We start from the raw sequence: 9,762 nt of genomic DNA on the forward strand, positions 1-9,762 counted from the left end.
TAACAATTGAGGGTAGGTAGTGGGAGAGCCATGATGCAATTATATTAGAGAATATTTTGATGTATATATTAATGAAATTGGATGAACATTAGGGCAGGCATTTAGTTTTTTTCCAGGCTTTGATAAAACTGTTATATGAGCTTCAAGTGATTGGGGGGCAAATGGGGAGTCTTCTGAGATATTATTGAACACTAATGGTAATAACAGAGGTGGAAACATGTTATAAAATCTATTATTGAATCCATCTGGCCCAGGGCTCTTCCCGATAGGGAATGATTTAATGGCCTGTCCTATCTCTTGTTCAGTGAAAGCTTTGTCTAGTATCTCCTGCTCAGGGGTCTGTAAGGAAGGAACGGCAGTGTCCATAATATATTTGTCAATTTTTGTTTCAAGAAAATTAGGTGGCATGTGGTGGTGTTTTCCATGAATATTATGTAGTGAGCTATAACAGCAATGAAATGCGTCAGCTATGTCAGTGGGGTTATGAATTTATAGCAGTCGTGCTCCTTTTGTTTTGGATACATACAGCTCTGGCAAAAATTAAGAGACCCCTGCAAAATTTTCAGTTTCTCTGATTTTTCTCTTTATAGGTATATTTTTGAGTAAAATGCACATTGTTGTTTTAGTCTATAAACTACTGACAACAGGTCTCCAAAATTCAAAGCTAAAAATTTTGTATTTATTTGCAGCAAATGATAAAGTGTCAAAATACTAAAAAAGAAACAGTGCTTTCAGACCTCAAATTACTCATGTTTTAAATGTGAAATCAATATTTGGTGGACTAACCATGATTTTTAATCACAGCTTTCATTCCTCTTGCCATGCTTTCCACCAGTCTTTCCAATAGAAAACTGTTCAGTGGTCTCTTAATTTTTGCTGGAGCCGTATGTCCTTTACATCCGTGGATGTAACCTCCTTGTCAATGAGAGACCACATTTATCTGTGAATTCATACGAGTACCTTCACATGCGATCTTGATATTTTCTATACGTTTGATCTAGTAAAGACCTTCGTTCCTTTCTTTTTTTCAATCAGATCATTTTTATTTAACAAAAGAAAAACCAACATTTTGTTTTTGTCATATAAACTTTGTGACAAAAACAATAAAAAGAAAGAAAAACCAGTAAACAATACAACAACCGGTTTACAATGATATAAATCTCAATATCGCTCTACAGTACAATGTTTTGGAATAGTAATTTTACATTTGTACATGAATATCTGAATACTTCCTGATGGCTTTTTTTCCCATATTGGGACATCAATAGAAAAAGAATATATCTAAGAAGGGGCAATTGTGTGGACTGAGACAATTATTATTTGCTGACACCTTAGGTATAAGGATATAAATTCCTGGTTTACTGCAGGGATATGTACAAATGGTCCAGTATAGTATTTCTGAAGCAATATCTGTAGTAATTAACCATTGTTCCCATAGGTGTATGGATTTCTTGACAGCGTTCCTTTAATATAAGATCCCCTTTCCAAGCATAGAGTGTTATTTATCCTGGATTTTAGTTCTGTTATCGTTGGGGGAGAATTGTCTATCCAATGTAGTGCCAACAACTATCTGGCTTGGAATAATTTTCTTGAGCTAGCTACTGCCATATGGGAGTCTGGATCTACGACCTCTCCCAGGAGTCCTAGGATACAGATTTTAGGTTCCAACTGAAGTTGTATCCCAAATACAGATACAAGAGCGATCACCACGTTCCATTAGTCGCTAATATTTACACATTCCCACGTCATATGCATCAGGTGGACGTCCTTTTGACCACATCTAGGGCGTGTGTCATCCATTTGTATTTCAATTTTAAATAAAATACTTGGGGATCGATATACCCCATGAATGAGAAGAATTCTGGACAATCTTTGTGACTCTGACAATGAAAGTTTCGGTGTCAAATCCAGTATTTCCCCTATTGCTCCTCAGATAAGGGACCCACATCCTCCTCCCATTTTGTCTTAACTATCAAAGGATATTTATCCAAATGTAGGGCCAGTAACTGCCTATAAATAAGGGATATTAGACCTTTTGTATCTAACGATGTAGTAATGGTATCTATTGGGTGATGTCAATCAGTATGACGTTTATTCTAGCTGTATACTATATGCAAGACGTATTTGCAGATATTGATAAAACACCCTATGCGGAAGGTTAAAACCTGCCTTTATTTGTTCAAACATCTTGAATAATCTATCCCTCAAGAGTTGTGACACCAAACATATACCCCTATCCTCCCACTCACTAACATTTTTTAGTTTATGTAGCTCTGGTAAGTTATAGTTGTGCCATAAAGGAGTATAGTTTGTGTACTTTCCAATTCCCAGAATATTTTTACCCCTATCCCATGCCATATATATATTAACTTTAGTGTACAACATTTTAAGTCATTTTCTCGAGGAGGCCCCATATCTAGTACCGAGCATGGAAGCTTCCACTTGGTTCCTTCCATAAGTAAATGCCCTGAAATTACACAATATTTGCAAGTACCCCATCCATGAAACTACTTTAGCTCCCTTCTAGCGTTAAGCAGGTCTACATATACCAGGAAGGAAGCAGATCGTTTATGCTGTTTCTTAAGGAGATCAATCCGCTCAAGCAAATTGGAGACTTTAGCTGTTCTCTCCTTTTTTTTTTTTAGCATTTATCTATGTTTTATTATTATCCCTCTGAGGACGCATGTGAGTGCTTCCCATTTAAATGGTAAGGCAGTTTCATCATGCTCATATATTTGAAGGAGTTTATAGTCTCAAGAAGGTCTGAGACACAGAGTGAGTCTTTCAGCAGATTATCATTTAGGTTCCAACATCTGAAGCCTTGGTGGAGTCCGGCATACAGGAGCATGATCTGACCATACAGCAGTTCCTACCTGAGATGTAGGTTGCCATGTAGGCAAGTGACGACTAATTAAGAAAAGGACTATATGGCTATGCATATTGTGTAAAGGAGAATAATAGGTATAATCCTTTACGTCTGGATGTAGTATCCGCCATACATCGCCCGGTTGAGATCAAAGCACAATTAGCAAAGCTTTTGTTTGTGTTTTAGATTGGTGACTTCAGCCCAGGGACGCGTCTAAAGACGGATCCAAGACAAAATTAAAGTCACCTCCAATGATGATAAGGTCCTCCGCAAAATATTTTAGTTTGTTTAAGTAATGACGGCATGTCTTAATTTGGTCACAATTAGGGAGATAGAAGTTGGCCAAAGTCAAAATTTTGGAGTAGATGGAGATCTTAATAAACACGAACCTCCTCTCTGTGTCAGACAGTGTTTCTACAATAGTACGCGGCAGTGATCTGTGGCGGCCTATACTAAGCACCTTAGACTTCAAAACTGCATTTTTCTGGGACGCCAAGATGAATAATATCTATTAGTAAACTGAGGAACAGTATATGATCGCCTCTAAAGTGTGACTCCTAAAGAAAGAGAAAATGTACGTGCTGTTTATGCCTACGATAAAACACTTGAGCTCCTTTCTCTGGAACATTAAGTCCTCTGACATTCAATGAACAAGTTTTGAGTTGTGCCATATTATATGAAAAAAAGGGGGAATGGAAGAGAGAAAGGTTAAGAGAAAAGAGGAAGTATAGACGGTAGATAGTAACGTCTACCTCTCAGTGTCTAAGAAGTATAGATTATGAATATATCAAAACAGTAGGAAATTGCGAAACGAGCAGATCCCAATGCAAGTCCCTAACTGGGGGTTGTCTTTACAGGCGTAAGGTCAAACTTTCAGTTCTAGGATTCCTATTAGGTGGAAACATGGAATATAAAGCAAGTAAAGTAATACAGCCTGATATTACAGTAGTATCATATGAACTCAACTTATATGCCGGTCTAAGATCTTATATGAACTTAGACATTCTATATAGTGGAAGAGTGGCACCTAATGCTCTATTTAGATATATCTAATTATATGCTTAAATAAATAAGTAAGCATCTGCAAACTGTCTCTCATCAGGGAAGACCAGATTCATTTCAGGAGCTCATATGATTGGCAGGTTCCTTTCCCATCTGGCTGCATCACCATCAAGTTCCTGATCCATTGAACGCCTTCTGCGACATGCTGGAGCTCTCTGTGGCAATGGTGGAGCAGGTGGCCAGTCAGATACAGTTATATGAAAAAGTTTGGGCACCCCTATTAATCTTAAGCTTATTGTTTTATAAAAATTGGTGTTTTTGCAACAGCTATTTCAGTTTGATATATGTAATAACTGTTGGACACAGTAATGTTTCTGCCTTGAAATGAGGTTTATTGTACTAACAGAAAATGTGCAATCTGCATTCAAACAAAATTTGACAGGTGCATATGTGGCACCCCAGGGGTCTGGTTTTCCACAGTAATGTAATGTTATGTCTGAGAGCAGGTGGGAGGTCCTTTGGTCAGGGATCCTGTGCATGCCACACCTCCTGCCCAGTCTTGGGAGGGGAAGAACTTCCCCTGTATAAACCCGGGGCTGAGGCAGGGTGAGTGAGACAAGGAGAGTGGAGACAAGAAGCAGCATAGGAAACAGCAGAGTTACAAGGAGTCAGGGGCTGGCAGCTGCAGAGCTCGCCCTGACTAAGAAGATTCTTTACCGGACCCGGAGTCCGAGGCTGTGGGGACTAACTCCTACCCAGCAGCAGAATCCGTCAGGCAGGGGATTTCAGGTCCTCTGGCCCAGAAGCCCGAAGGCACGGTCACACGCGTGGGACCAGCACCGCCATCGTGGAGCGGAAGCCATTAGAAGGCCCCGAGTCACCGGCCATACGGGTGAGCACCACACGGTACACTCAGGGACGTGGGCTACTTACATCAGCTTCTAGCAAGGTAGCCAGAAGAGTACAGTCAGTTTGGGAGGCCTACAACTACGCCTGGCCAGGGGAGATCCCATCTGCTCAAAGACTGACCAGGCCCCGTTTGCTAGCAAGTACTCCGGGAGGGTCTGTCGTTGTTACCAGTAAAGACCCTGAACTACACCGTACCGTCTCTGAGTGGTTCCTGCTACCCCCATCATCCACGTCGGCTGCCCTGAGGCCATACCCCTCCCGTTGGGGGTTATACTATCACGCTGCACAATCCTACCACCGGCCTCAGCGGTCTGCCCTGCAGCAGCAGCTTCCTGGCTGCACTCAACGGGTGGCGTAGTCATGAACTATTTACTACTAATAGACTGCCGTCTAGTTTGACTCCCTGGGCACGGACCGGGTCACCGCCACGAGACTACAACCCTCCACTGATCCGGCTCCGGGTAGGCTCCCGCGTGCGCAACGCAGCGCGACACAGGCCCAGGGGCGCGTCAACTTTGGCGTAGTCGGCAGGATTTCGTGCCCGCAACCACCGGGTACTGCGTACCTGAAAAGCAAAGACTGTTCAAACTTACCAGTGGTGAAGGTTTCCCGCCATCCGGCGCCATCTTCTACCTTCTTCCCGCCATCCGCGAAGTTTTCCCGCCATCCGGCGCCATCTTCGACCTTCTTCCCGCCATCCGTGGAGTTTTCCCGCCATTGGATGCCATCTTGAGGACGCCGCGCGGGAAGAAGAGGGGCGTGGACTCCGAAAGCGCGCGAGAACTGAAGCCCCGCCTCACGTCCGGACGTTGCGTAAGGTCCTGGAAGGAGCCCAGCAGACGCCGACGTCACAGGAGCGCGACGGAAGGTCCTCAACCCTGACGATCCACTGCGGAGCCGCGGCCTACGGAAGAGGATCATCGCAAGGTAGGCCACGGTCCACTAGGGGGGAGGAAGATGTCGGATACGGAGGAGAGCTTCACTGCCTCAACCCCCGCCAGCGCTACCGCTGCTGCAGTTATGCCCTTCACCATGCCCTATATCCCGGGAGCAGCTTGGCTACCCCAGTACTCAGGGGAGTCACATACCCTGCATGACTTTAGAGAAAAGCTGGATAGCCTCTTCCAGGTGTACCCCCTCACAGAAGAGCAAAAAGTGAGCATCCTGGTGGCCCAACTAACCGGGGCAGCCAAAAGGGAAGTAAAATCCTGGCCACCTGGGAGGAAGACTGTCGCAGGGATACTAACCCGGCTGAAGGACACCTTTGATACCCGCACCTCAGCCGAGATTAAGCTTAGATTCTACGGGTGCAAGCAGCGAGCGCATGAGAGTATAAGGGACTATGCACTAAACCTACAAGAGGCCCTGAGGGCCATAAAGCAGACCGACCCTGATGGGGTGGGAAACGAGGACAGGCTATTGACTGAACAATTTATAGAGGGTTTATATTGCAATGCCCACCGAACCCAGTTGCGGGCAATGGCCTTACAGGATCCCCATCTGGACTTTGCACAGTTCAAGGATAGAGCTATCCGGGTGCTCCGAGAACCAGCACCGGGTGGCGTTGTTACCCACAGGCGCCCAGCTATCACTTACCACCAGGAGGCGGCGCCCTTGTCGGCAGGGCCTGTGGGAGCTGATGCGCAGGCTTTGGACAATGACCCGGCTCCAGACCTACACCATCAGGTCCAAGAGCTAGCTAAGAGCGTTGCTGCGCTAACCCGAACTGTGCAGTCTTTACAGGTTTCCACCCCAGGGAAGATCCAGCTGGCATCCGGACCGGAGGACATCCCGTGGCGTCGACCAAGGAGGACCCCACCGGCCAGAGGAAGACCCAGTGACCGATACAGCGAGGACGGACGACCCATCTGCCGCCGCTGCAATCAACCCGGACATATGGAAAGGTACTGTTCTTTAAACGGGCACAACCTGGGGTAGAGGGCCAACCCCCAGGAAAAAGATCACCAGGCCCATCGAACTGGCGCGACAGATATGTGGGAGGACGTCCAGTCTTGCCTGTGGTACTGGATGGCATTCCCATGAGTGCCCTACTGGATACCGGGTCACAGGTCACCACCATCCCGTACGTGCTCTTCAAGCAGTACTGGAATGACTCGGATATTACCCGCTACCCTGACGACGACTTGAGTATCATCGCCAGCAATGGCCAGCCCGTGCCACAGATCGGATTTAAAGAGGTGACCCTCAAAATCGGTAGAGTCGAACTGGCCGCACAGGGACTGATCATTGTAGATATTGATAAACATGAGAGTCACCCAAAAATAACTCTAGGAACTAACGTAATTGAAAATTGTCTTGCAGAGGTGATTTTCCTTTTACAGCAGGTTGCCAAGAACGCCAGCTCCGGCGAGCAGCGGGTGCTCCAGAAAGAGATCCGGGCACTGATGCAACGGCAACAAGTGGAACTCTCCGGCGGTGAGATTGGTAGCGTAAGAATGTGTGACCCTTTTCCTATTGCCATGCCCCCAAAAAGTGAAATGATGATTTGGTGCCGGGCAGCTATTGGTCTGAGAGGTAGAGATTACCAGGCAATGGTAGAACCAGTTTACTCAGACAGTAGGCCCACCATTTTGACAGCACGGGGGGTGGTCAACGTACGCCATGGGAGGGTGCCCATTCGCATAATAAATATCGGGGAGAGGGAAGTGTACCTGCCCCGGTATGCCACGCTAGCCAAATTATATACCACTAATCAAAATTCTATACAATCTGTGGAACCCTTGCCTCCATCTCACCCGGAGGAAGGTAACGGCTCTAAGAAAGACATGGAGGACTGGTGTCAGCAACTACATTTGGGTACTGATTCCACTCCCTCACATCAGAAACAAGGAGTCTATCGGGTGGTTCAAGAGTATGAGAGAGTGTTTAGTAAACACCCGTTAGACTTCGGGCGAGTCAAGGGGGTAGAACACCGCATCCCCACGGGAGATCATCCTCCCATAAAAGAGAGGTATCGACCCGTACCCCCTGCACATTACCAACACGCCAAGGGGATGCTTAGAGACATGAAGGAGGCTGGGGTAATCCGGGATAGCTGTAGCCCCTGGGCAGCCCCACTAGTTTTAGTAAAAAAGAAAGACAACACCATGAGGATGTGTGTAGATTACCGGAAAATCAACCGTATCACACACAAGGATGCGTACCCCTTACCAAGGATAGAGGAGTCATTGGCTGCTTTAAGATCTGCTAACTTCTTCTCTACCTTGGATCTCACTAGCGGGTACTGGCAGGTTCCTGTAGCAGAGGCGGACCGGGAGAAGACCGCATTCACCACCCCGATGGGACTTAGCGAGTTCACCTGCATGCCGTTCGGACTCTGCAACGCCCCAGGAACCTTCCAACGATTAATGGAGTGCTGTCTGGGCCACAGAAACTTCGAGACGGTCCTGTTGTACCTGGACGATGTCATCGTATACTCCAAAACTTATGAGGACCACCTGAAACACCTGGCGGAGGTGTTCGAAGCTCTGGCGAGTTACGGCCTAAAGGTGAAACCCTCCAAGTGTCACCTCCTGAAACCAAAGGTGCAATACCTGGGACACGTGGTGAGCGCTGACGGAGTGGCTCCCGACCCCGATAAGATCACCGCAATTAAGGGATGGCCAAGCCCCTCCAGCGTAAAAGAAGTGCGGCAGTTCCTAGGGTTGGTAGGCTACTACCGAAGGTTTATTCCCGGTTTCACCAAAAAGGCAGCGCCTATGCAGGACCTCCTGATAGGCCAGTCCCGAAAGGCCAAGAACCAGAAGCCGCCCTTCAAATGGGAAGAGCTAGAAGAAGAGTCCTTCCGCCAGCTGAAGATGGCCCTCACGGGGGATGAAATCTTGGCGTACCCGGACTATAGCCAGCCCTTCATCCTCTACACCGACGCCAGTAACATCGGGCTAGGAGCCGTACTGTCCCAGATTCAGCAGGGGAGAGAACGAGTAATCTCCTATGCCAGCCGAAAACTGCGACCCACCGAAAGGAACCCCGAGAATTACAGCTCATTTAAGCTAGAGTTCCTGGCCGTGGTATGGGCAGTCACCGAGCGCTTTAGGCATTACCTCGCTTCTTCCCGGTTCACCGTATACACGGATAACAACCCGTTGACACACCTGGACACGGCAAGACTCGGTGCCCTGGAGCAGAGGTGGATGGCCCGTCTGTCCAACTACGAGTTCACAATCAAATACCGGGCAGGACGCTCCAATACTAACGCGGATGCCCTGTCCAGGATGCCCAACCTGCCGGACGAAGGAGAAGATCCGGAGGGACTGGAAGAAGTTGAACTCCCTGCGTTCCACCGTCATGGGACTATCCAGTATTCCCACCGGTTAAGGGGTAAGCAGGCTGCTACGTTGAACCCCTTACCCCACTACAACTGGGCGGAAACGCAAGACAGCGACCCTGCCGTCCGACTGGTGAAGGAGATGCTGACTCGGCCGGAGGCTCGCCTTGAACCAGACGCTCCGGAGGAAGCCAAACAACTATGGGCGGAGAAGAGTCGACTATTCCTTTACAAGGGGAAGTTGTGCCGCAGAATGGTCAACTCCCGGACGCATGAACTACTCTGGCAAGTAGTGGTGCCACGAAGAGACGCAGCCATGGTGATGGAGGCATACCACGACGGAGCTGGACACTTCGGGTGGAAAAAGCTGGAGTTCCTGCTGCGCGAGCGGTTCCACTGGGTAGGCATGAGGGGAACCATCGAGAAGTGGTGCAGAGACTGTGGCCCGTGCAATCTGAGAAGGAAGGACCGGGCCAGCCAGAAGACTCCCCTGCAGTCCATCGTCACCCGGCAACCGTTGGAACTGGTAGCCTTGGATCATGTAAAACTGACCCCAAGCAGAAGTGGCTACGTCTACGCGTTAACCATCGTGGATCATTACTCCCGGTTCTTGGTTGTCGTCCCCGTCAAGGACTTAACGGCTCAAACAGCAGCTAGAGCCTTCCAGCAGCACTTCTGCCGTCCACACGGGTACCCG

The sequence above is a fragment of the Phyllobates terribilis genome, unplaced genomic scaffold (genome assembly GCF_046119375.1).
Source record: "Phyllobates terribilis strain yellow unplaced genomic scaffold, ASM4611937v1 Scaffold_47__1_contigs__length_9908305, whole genome shotgun sequence".
Lineage (NCBI taxonomy): Eukaryota > Metazoa > Chordata > Amphibia > Anura > Dendrobatidae > Phyllobates > Phyllobates terribilis.